Genomic DNA, 10,545 nt, shown 5'->3' on the forward strand with positions numbered 1-10,545 from the left:
TTTTCCCTGCTGTGTTTCCCCAGCACTTTTCAACACGTGGCTTCCAAACCACTGTGTATGTTTCTCCTGCGGAATATACATTTCTTACAGGATCGGCAAAGGAAGCATCTTGCAGAATCTTTTTAACAGACAAGCTTGCAGGAAGTCGAAGCTATAAAGGAAGAGGTCACTAATATTTTCCACTGAGTCACGTAACAAGTCCAAACACAATTTAAACATAATCCATAACAAAACCTCACATTTTTCTCAATTTTTTCCAGGTTTTGTTGTATCTTATAACCAGAAGTTGATAAGAAATAGAAAGGGTTTAGTCTTCATTCAGGTGTGAAACTATGAAAGTTTCTAATTGTCTGTGATCACATGCGCTTGGTGCAGCAGACTGCCTCAGCATGAAGAATTAGTCTGGACTCCTAAATTTGATATTCAGGTTACAATCTGAAAAGGGAACGAGTAGCATTATTAATTATTTTTAAATTAAACCAAATGTTTTTTTTTCCCCCCTAACACTTACAAGGTCATAAAAGCACACTCGAGCATGCACATGGTTACCTTTTTCATGCAGCAAAAAATTAGCTGTGTAAAACAAAAAATCAGCATACAGCAGTATATTTGTCAACACTGCAAACAAAAGGAGAGGCACCAGTGAGAATAAATCCGAAAACTTTACACATTAACTACTGCAGAAGCTTATCTACAATCCCTTGTTGCAAGTGGGGCCTCAAAAAGGATACTCAAATCTCTTGAAGACTGGAGCTATGCAGGCAACTCTCTGTGCTGCTTTAATGTTTTTTCTCACAAGAAAAGCCTTGTCCTCCAAGCAGTACAGCTGAGCTGGAAGCGAATTCAAGGTCATTACTGTATTAGTTGCAGGAGGACCCCTACAACCTCACAGGATCTTGAAGGCTGTGCGTGGAAAGCTGCAGTAAGTCCAGAGAAATATCAGTTTATCTTATCTCCCTCTGCACTAAACATCCAGTCCTCTCCCCCTCAGCCCCTGTGGCTTCTCGCACCTCACAGTCCCCAGCTTTGGGAATGTCTGGGAGGGGAGGGCAGCCCCACCCCCCCACTGGCAGCAGACCCCTCCGGTGCCCTCGGTACCACCTGGGGACGTGCTTGGGCTCATGCCCTGTGTTGCTGGAGGCAGCTCATCTCAACTGCAAAGAGAAAAACATTTGTGTAGGAAACCAGAAATTAGGATCGTAATGAATTACACTGGCTAAATAAAGAAAACCAGGCGGTTTCACAGGTGTAATTATTGAAGTCCACTGGATGCTTCAGGAAGAAACTTCCACCTCTCTCATCTATGCTCATCATATAGCTTTCAAGCTGTCAAAGCAATTCTAAGCAAATTTTAAAATCATCATTAACGTTGCTCATTGTCTCCAACTTCACCACCCCTGCTGTAATAATCCTCCCTACTTACAAACAATGAGACCACTGCTAAGGAGGACCAGAGGCGTAAGTCTGCACCTGGGGAAAAGACCCAAGACTTAACCCAACCCAGCTTCCTCTTCCGCAGAAGTAATAAACCTGTTTGCCCCAGAGGCTGAAGATCTCATTTTCCTATGTATCTCCCTTCTGATGGGCTCTTTCAATCATTAACTGATTTAAGCTCCAACTGCCGTATGGAGAGGGGCTTTTTTCTTACCCAGCCTGGTTGTTTGAATGAAAGCCATGGAAAACGTGAGGCAAGGTACAAACCAGTGACGTGGGCAGAAAGGGGAGACCTATTTATTTGCTTAATAGAAGTACTAGCAGCAGCTATGAAAAAGAAAGGCAAACCCCAAGGGTATCTTTGAAGCATCCCAGGAAATAAAGCCAATTCCCCAGTGGAAATTAAAGGCCGATTTTCCAAAAGCGGCACCCATTTATGGGAAATTTCATTTCGCTACGCTAAGATGCAAGAAACCAATGTGTTCCCCCTCCCTTTATATAGCCCATTGTTTTGCAACAAGGAGCACTTTTAATTTTTCTAAAGTAGGCCTCCTGACTATTTCTTAAATGAGAAGAGATAGATGAGGGAGATTTTTTTTTTACTCCTTTGAAACATTCCTCCCTTTCAACACTGCCTATTGTTAAATTAATTCATACAGACCCCAGCAGCTCAGAGGTCAGGATGGTTCAAGTTGATGTTCTAAGATGTGCACTGTTATGTTAAACAGGGTTTTTCTTGGCTGCAGCTTGCAGCGAGAAGGTCACCTCGGGGTTATTTGGGGTAGCAAATGTTAGCTGTGGGCAACCGTTCCCAAAGGGCTGAGAATCAGACCAAGGTTTATTTGATGGAAAGCTTAGGCAGCCTGAACAGACAGCAAATGCTCCTTTAGTTTGCTTCATCTCTTAGTCAGCTAATTCCAGGGTATTAAGAAACCTCCGGCATAGGGCAAGGCAGCTGGAGGCTGCATTTCCAGGGTGGGGAAACACATTCATCCCCTCATGTGGGAAGTGCCAAATTGGTTTTAGCATTATCACATCATTTCTGCGGTGCAAGCCATACAGTAGGCAGCAACAGACAGGCAAGCCTGTGGGGAGTGGTGACTGCCAAAAGATGTATATTAGTCTGTTGATGGCCTGGGCACTTGTCTTATTGGCTGTGATTAGGCCTCCTAATTAATGAATCTCTTTTGGACAACTCCCTTGTTAGTCCCGATAAATCTGGCTCCTTCCTTCAACACTATTTTCACAGGAGTCAAGCTGCATTCAACATTATTTGTGGCAACATAAGAAAATGTCTTCTGAAAAAAAGAAGAAACACCCAAACAACTCAGAAGTAGAATTTGTTTTTTCTTTTTTCAATGTTGCTCAGTGCCTTTTTAACCTATATTTAGTTATCTTCTTAGGGAAAATTCCTTGGGAGGTAGGCAAACGATGGTGTTGCTAACCTGAATCACCCCTTAAATGTGAGCCAAGCGTCCCAGGCCAGGGCATTTGGAAAGCGGAGTCTCAGGTTCTTGTTTGCTTCTGGGGATGCAGGCAGGCAGTGTGCCTGTTCTCAGGTCCTCTGATAAAACCTAGGATTTCAAGTTAAAAGGGGTGGGGGTGGAGTGGCTTTTTTTTATTATTTTTACTAATGACCCATTTCCAGGAGCTGAGGCTGTAAGAAAGTTACCAAATATAGTGAGACTTGCAGTAAAACTCACTCGAGCTGGCAACCCGGCAGCTGGAGAAATGCTCAGTGGGGTTTCTGCCAAGGAACGTGTCCTAGATTATTCTGTAGGAGCATGGGGGCTTAGATGCAAAAATCTCCCGGTTTTAGTGGGAGGTCAAAGCTATCTTCTATGCATCTGATACCCACTCACGATGCTCCATCAACAAGTTCAAGCTGCCTGGCACTGAAGCCAGCTATCACTTTCCTACAGCCCACAGTGCCGCCTGCACAGCCCAGAGACCACATACAGGTTATGTGAGTGTGGGCTGACAGGAGGGAAGTAAAAATAACCACACCAGCTCTTAGGCTTCACATGCAGACTTTCCCACTGGCAACAGAAATGTTTGTCACAGAATCAAGGGCCAGGGAAAACCTGGCTTTGTAGTGACGGACAGCACCTCTCGGGTCAACCTCCACCTACCCAACTTGCAGCATCTTTTCTCACGAGCCATGACAGCGGCTCTCACTCCGATACACACCGAGATTCAACACTCCAGCCAGAATTTCCTCCCAAATTTCAGGTCAGGGGAGACAACGCAACCTCTTTGACTTTTACAGACTGGTTATGAGCCGACCACAGTCTTCTTATCGTAACTGAGGGTTTCTATAGAAATGTACTACATATCACTGCATGTGAAATTCAGAACAACTTCAGTGTAAATCACTTCCAGGCTCTTCAGTCAAAACTACAAAGGGGCAGAAGCGTCACATAGTTGTGCTGAAAATAAGCAATTTTCACAACTTAACTCCAATCAGCCCCTACAGCCTCTCAAGGAGCCCCTCACATAGCCATCTACTACCTGCACTCAGCCATACCTACTTCTGACCCCTTTTTTTGCCATTTGCTCTTGCCTTATCTTTGCTGCGTCCTGGCCCTGTTCACAGTGAGATGCAAAGGTTCACGGCTGCTTCGAGTTGCAGCAAATGTCAGCAGTGCTTGGTTCCACCATGGGACATGGGTGCAGAAACCACCACTTTAGCCATAGTCCCTAGCATGTCCTCACACACAGTAGAGAAGCAGCTAAGGTATCTTTTCTGCCCTTGCAGAACTACCAGCTGGCTTTTTTGGACAGTTTTCAGTCATATTCCAGCTGCCACAGCACCGCCTCTTGATCTGAGCACCAGGAAAAAAAAATAAACTCTTATCTACGTCAGTATAAAACCACTGCAAATATCCAAAGACAGTGCAAGTCACTTTTCCAAGGTGAAATTCAGTATGCCACTGGATAATCACGGAGGGATCCAGCTTTGTACAAACACCATCCCAGCTGGCTACACTCTTAGTTCTGCTACCTCAGTAGTTCCTCTACTGGCTACCTCAGTAGTACTGGCTACCTCAGTAGTTCCTCTACAGAGGCAAAGCCTCGCGGATCAGGCCACAGAGCTGCCCATGTTTTTTCTGCGCTACATGTGTGCACCTCTGCTCCCCCTCATAAACTGCAAGTTGTAGAGGAACTGCAGTTGTTCCCCTGATCAGCATTAGGGTCCTGGGAAGCCAAATGCTGTGCCTTTGCACGAGGCATGCAGGCGGAAACGGCAAGCTGGCTGCAGATAAAAGCCAGGTGTGAAACAAGGCAATCAAACCAGTGGCCATCACTTACTTGTTCATCCTCCGTTCATACATAACCACCCTATTAATGTACTTACTTTTATCGCTGAGGTGAGGTCAGTGAGGAGGAAGCGAGTGCACCGACGACAGGGAGGAAGAAGCAAGGGCTGGGAGGAGGCTGGGACGGGCGGGAAGGAAGCCCGGCTGCAAAGCAGCGCGGAGGGCAGGAAGGCAGGGGTGAGCGGCAGAGAGACTGAAAAGAAACTATGCCCGCAGTGCTAGCGAAAGAACAAAACAACACCTGCCAGAGGCAGGGACACCTCAGCACCGAGGGGGTGAGAACTGGAAGCAAAAACTTCCTCCCACCAGAACGATCACGTCCTTCCCTCCAGAGAAGCACCGGGTGAGCCCTACTACTGCTGAGGGCAGGCTCTGGCCCAGAGCATCCTACCCTATTTCTCCCAAGCAACCGATGGGAAAGGGGCCACCACTCCCCTGCAACAGACGGGAGGTCTGGGTGAGCAGCAGGACCTGCGCTGTGTCTTCCCCCCTTCCTTCTGGGCAGCCTTTCCCAGGTCAACGTGCTGCTTCCCACCATCCCTGTGCATGGGAAAGGGGACCTTGGGGCACCGACTGCGCTCTGCACAGGTGGAGCATGGCCCTTGCTCCCCTCCCACCCTATGCACCACGACACCCTCGAACTGAGTTTTGCAATGCATTAGCATCCAAAATAGCTGCACCTATTTTCCCCTTTTCTACCCTGTGAGCATCACTTCACACCCCATGCAGAGATGCTCCAAACTACAGGCACGGTTGGTGCCTGAAGACCCACAGCACAAGCAGGAGTTACTGCCCATCTCAAGCACAGCCTGGCTTTCCATGGGACTGATCCTTCCCTGCCCACAGAAGGTTTTAATCCCTTTCCCCCTGCAAAAACGCAGTTCAGGAGCAGCCCATGCCTATGTTCTGATGTCACGTGTAACTGAACATGATGGCAAGAATCTCGTAATGCCCCGAACAAGAAAGAGGAACGCAGAGAAATGGATAGTCTACTCAGTGTCTAATAAAGCATAAGGGAAAAAAAAATCCAGCCAACATACATAACTGTATTTGGTTCCCCTCCCTCTTTTTAAGGGACAGCTTTTGATACCGTACTTGCAAAAACACATAATTCAAAAAAGGAAGGAAGTGCTTTGAGGGTTTTTTATTTAAAGCTTGACAGGATAAACGAATCACAGTCTCATTAAATCACACAAATCTCAGGCTGCACACAAGACTAAACCACGAGAAATAGGACGTTACAAATCCTCATGCAGTTCTACACTTCCAGCACAACAGCTCATTTTATTTCTGCTCTTGGCAAGGTTAGAATAAAAGGCTTCTTTTCTTTGCTCCATAAAAGTTTTTAGATGCTATATTACTTGAACTTAAAACAGCAGTAATTGCACTGAAAAAGGGCAATCTGAATTGCTTCCTGAAAGAAGGAAACGTTTATACTAACACGCGCATGAACAGGGAGCGCAGTTACAAAAGGTCTGTTTCAATCCTATCACAAAAAACTTGACCAAACTCACAAACTCTTCCAGGCAGAAATGGTTGGAGAATTTTGATTTTCCACTCTAAAGCAACAATGTTTCTGAGATATACTGATTATCCATATCTCAATATAGCAGTAAATTTTACATCCGCAGAGTATGTTTCTACTGTATGTTCCAATAAAGCAAGTCCTATAGGCACTGTGTTTTGCTTTGCTTTTTATTACGAAATTTTTTATTAGACTCTAGTTTGTCTTTTTACATTCATTCCAGAAAGCAAGCAAGCCCTTGTTTTAAAACTCTAAAAAAGAACAATGGTAAATAAATTGTTCCCTATCTCGGTGCCAGTTCCTATTTGTTTATACTAGCAACATAATTGGAAGAGAGCATTTAGAAAATTATCATTGTTCATGTCTCATTTCTGTATACTCATATACATACATACAAACAACATGCCTTCTATAGCCTTATTTGCTCTAGGCTAAAAGCTTGAATGAAAAGTTTCACCCTGGAAGAAGGCCTGCCAAACTGAAGGATGAAGTCAGTTTAGCCCTTGTTACATTACAAATATAATCCAAAATTCAAGTTTCCTGGACTGGAACAATTTTTCCCCCCTTTTTTGTATATTTTAATACTTAACATGTCTATGCTGATGATAAGCCAACCTACACTAGCTGGGATGTTTTATTTGGCTTCATAAAGCAAAATAAAGTGGAATTAGTATTTAAGTTCTTTTTTTTTCTTTTCCTCCTCCATTCTGGCACTGTTTTATGCATGGCTCAGGGCAATATTAGTTTAAACTATGACTAGAGCAACAAGAAATCTCTTCTGTGGGGGATACAGCTGTTTGTAACCTGACACGAACCACTGGAACCTAAATCCTACCTGTCTGGAAATTTTGCAGAGAAACAGGATCTCTAAGAACTACCATCGTGAAAGCAGTATAAGGACTAGTGACAACTAAATCAAGGTTTTTGGTTGGATTCTTCATAGCTTTTCCCTTTGTGCAGTCATTAGTGCCCATGTGCAGCACACAAGAAGTCCTCACTCCCAGCGCTGGCCATTCACTCCTCAGAAGTACAAATGGCTTTACAAGGTGGAAGTTAGCAGAAAAAAAATTAGGGTCTCTGAAAGCTCTGACACCATTGAAACACTGAGAAACTGAGGTAAGTGAGAGGCAAGACAGAGTTGGCTAGTTTGCAAGATTATTTGCATTAGTTGTTTTTGTTATAAAAGTTGAAATGACGGGATAAGATTCTGAGCCCATCCTCACTGGATACAACTGTGGAATTACCATTTGATGCTAATTTTCACCACAATAAAAGACAAAGTAATCTAAAACCTTGTATTTTGAGATCTACAGGCTACTACAGATGAATCTGTGAAAGAGGAAATGCTTTTCTTACTAAGATACTTGGCAGAGGTTGTTGACATGCCTTTACCTCTAGAGGAAAGTCTCCATTTAAATACTGACTTTGAAGTCTGAAGCTAATCAGTATACATGTAATATATTCCCTTCCTTCAATTCTTCAACAGGTGGGATTCTCAAAATTTTCATTACAATATTTGTTAGTATTTCAAATGCTGGCTGTGTCTTTTTTTTTTTGGTTTTCAGCCAACAGGCAGGCCTTTGAAACATCACTGATTTCATTAAAAAGCCCTCCTTCTAAGACTGCCTTTAAGTAGCCAAGACATGCAAACCCCCTGCCTACCTTTTGCACGCTCTGCTAAGAAGATGCAGATGCATCTGCTTAGAAGATGCAGACGAAGTGCATCCTCTTGCCCAGCACAGAGCATAGCTGTCCTCTCAGCAAGATGTCAAACATGTATGAAATTCGCTTTCTCCCTCTCCTCTCCTCTCCTCTCCCCTCCCCCCCCCTCCTCCCCCCCCCCCCCCCCTCTCCCCCCTTCAGACTTTGGGAGGAACAAAGTAGTTTGCTAAACTTTGGACAATGAGACTCCCCTCCCTCTCCCTCTCCTCTCCCTCTCCTCTCCTCCCTTGCTTTGTACTGGCAACTCAGCACCCATGGGAACAGACCCCCTCCCAGCTGTGGCAAGGAGTAGCTGGGGTCTGCCCACGCTCCCCCAGCATACCCGCCTGCTTGCTTTCCCGGGGAGCCTCTTTGGAGACAGTGCTTGCTTCTCTTCAGGTTCATGGCCTTCCCAGAAAACGTGAGTTTTCCTTCACCATGGCACCATCTGCCATTTAGGAAGGCTATCGGCAACACTCAAATCAACCATCTGGAGAATCAGGAAAAAAGTTCACGAGGATGGAGATGAACTTTTATGTGGTTTTGCCCCTTGCCTAGCACAATACAGCCCCAATCCATGTCTGCAGCTTTTAAGTGCTAAAGGCAGAGGGCAAGTAATAAAGTGAAGCCAATTCACGGCCCTAAATCAATCAGAAGAAGGTTTTCTCTGCCAACATAAAAAGAGACTGTTCTGAAAAAGAAATCTTTGTTTTAACATAGGTTGATTCCTTAGCAACACCCAATCCTGTCAAACCTATTCTGTTGATGGGGTTTAGTCCTGCTTCAATCCCGTTCAGACGCTAAATAAATGAAAAAAAACCCATTTAGTCTGATCTAAAAACTAATGCTTCGCGTTTTTAACATTTTCATGATCCTTGCTTTTATTTCCTGATTTGCATCTATATTTCTAGTCAGCATATATTAGTAGAGATGTTTTACTAACAGTTAAAACTGCTAGAGCAGGTATAGGGTATACTACACAGGATGGCTGCAAGCAAAGTAAAATTTTCCTACTTCGATCAGGTTGGGGTTTTTTTAACCGTTGGAGTGTCGTGGTTGAAAACGCACTGAAGTTCATGCTAAATAAGGGTATAAAAATGCAAAGAGATATACTGGCAGCAATCATAAATGATGCCAAGCAGTGATGAGACTCTTGTTCTGGTGTTCAGCTGTGTTCAATCTACTCCAAACTTCTCAGATTTTTCGGAATCTGTGCAAAACATTCTGTTGTGCCTGCTCTGCTGCGGTAAAACAGTAAAATTCTTGTGAATCTGTATTTGGACATGAGGTAGTATAGCAAAAGTGCTGATAATCCACACTCACTGGTAGGAAACCTGCCACTATTAGTAAACCTACCAATCACCAAACCTGGTTTGGTGAATTGATTAAACAAAATTTACCAACTGAACAAAGCAGAAGGAATTCTATATAGGAATAGTATATTATTTCCTTAGTTCATTGTAACTTGTACTTTATTTTAATGCATTGTACAATTTCACAGTACTTCTAGTAACTATAGTGAATTGTATGATATAAAAACCCCAGATATGAAGTCTGATATTACCTGTAACAGACCCTGGAGAGTCGTGAGAGACACCAGGTTATTCCCAGGGAGGAATGGCACAGCTCTGTGTGTTCCCATTACCCCTGCGCTGATACAAAGCCACAGCAGAATCCTGTAGCATCTCACAATCCTGAAGTGACATTTAAGTAGAGGAATACAAAGACTTTAAGACGAATTTACGAGCGGTGGTAGACTGGTCTACTTACAAACCACATTTATTCAAACATATCTTGTACCTCACATTCTGCTTTTCCACTTAAAGAGCCCAATTCTGTGAACAGCGGCAGCCACACAAGCTGGGGATTTTTTACTTCAGCACAAGAAAACGAGCACCACTGAGCTTTTCTTAAACAAGCAGACAGACAGTATGTTGTGTCCCAGAAGAACCAGAAGAAATAGTGTTTGAAGTTAGTCGGGGAGGAGGGAGTACCCACACCCACAGACCTGAGGTCCAGCTCTGGACGCAGAACCCCACCGACTGCATTTGCACACAAGCACTGACTGCCAGCACACACCCCAAGTTCGCATTGCAAATCAGGTAGCTGGATACCGCCACATTTTAGTCTAAAGATGCTGTACTTTTACAGATTTTCTTCTATTTTAACTACTTTTTGAGATTGCTAAATCTCTTCAGATTGCTCCGAAAGCAGCAGAAATTATTAACAGTGAACTAATTTATGATGAAATGGACTTATCATACTAACTACTGATAATTTTTTTAAGCTTTAATTGTTTGAATTTGATACAGCTCTTCAAGAATCCTATCCAGTGTGCTTTCACAATTCTCAATGGATAGTATTTATCTGACTTATTTACTAATTACTTCCAAATTACAAGTGTCCCTCAGGTCTGAATCATTTTCGATGAAAGAATGAGCAGACTTACATAGTTTTATACCATGAGGGAAGAGAAATTAAAGGAAAAGAATTTGTATGGCTCAGATCAAGCAAATGGAAAGCTTCATTCCTTTGAAGTGTTTTCTAACTTTATCACCACATACA

This window comes from Pygoscelis adeliae, unplaced genomic scaffold, assembly GCF_000699105.1.
Source record: "Pygoscelis adeliae isolate BGI_AS28 unplaced genomic scaffold, ASM69910v1 Scaffold156, whole genome shotgun sequence".
NCBI classification, from domain to species: Eukaryota; Metazoa; Chordata; class Aves; order Sphenisciformes; family Spheniscidae; genus Pygoscelis; species Pygoscelis adeliae.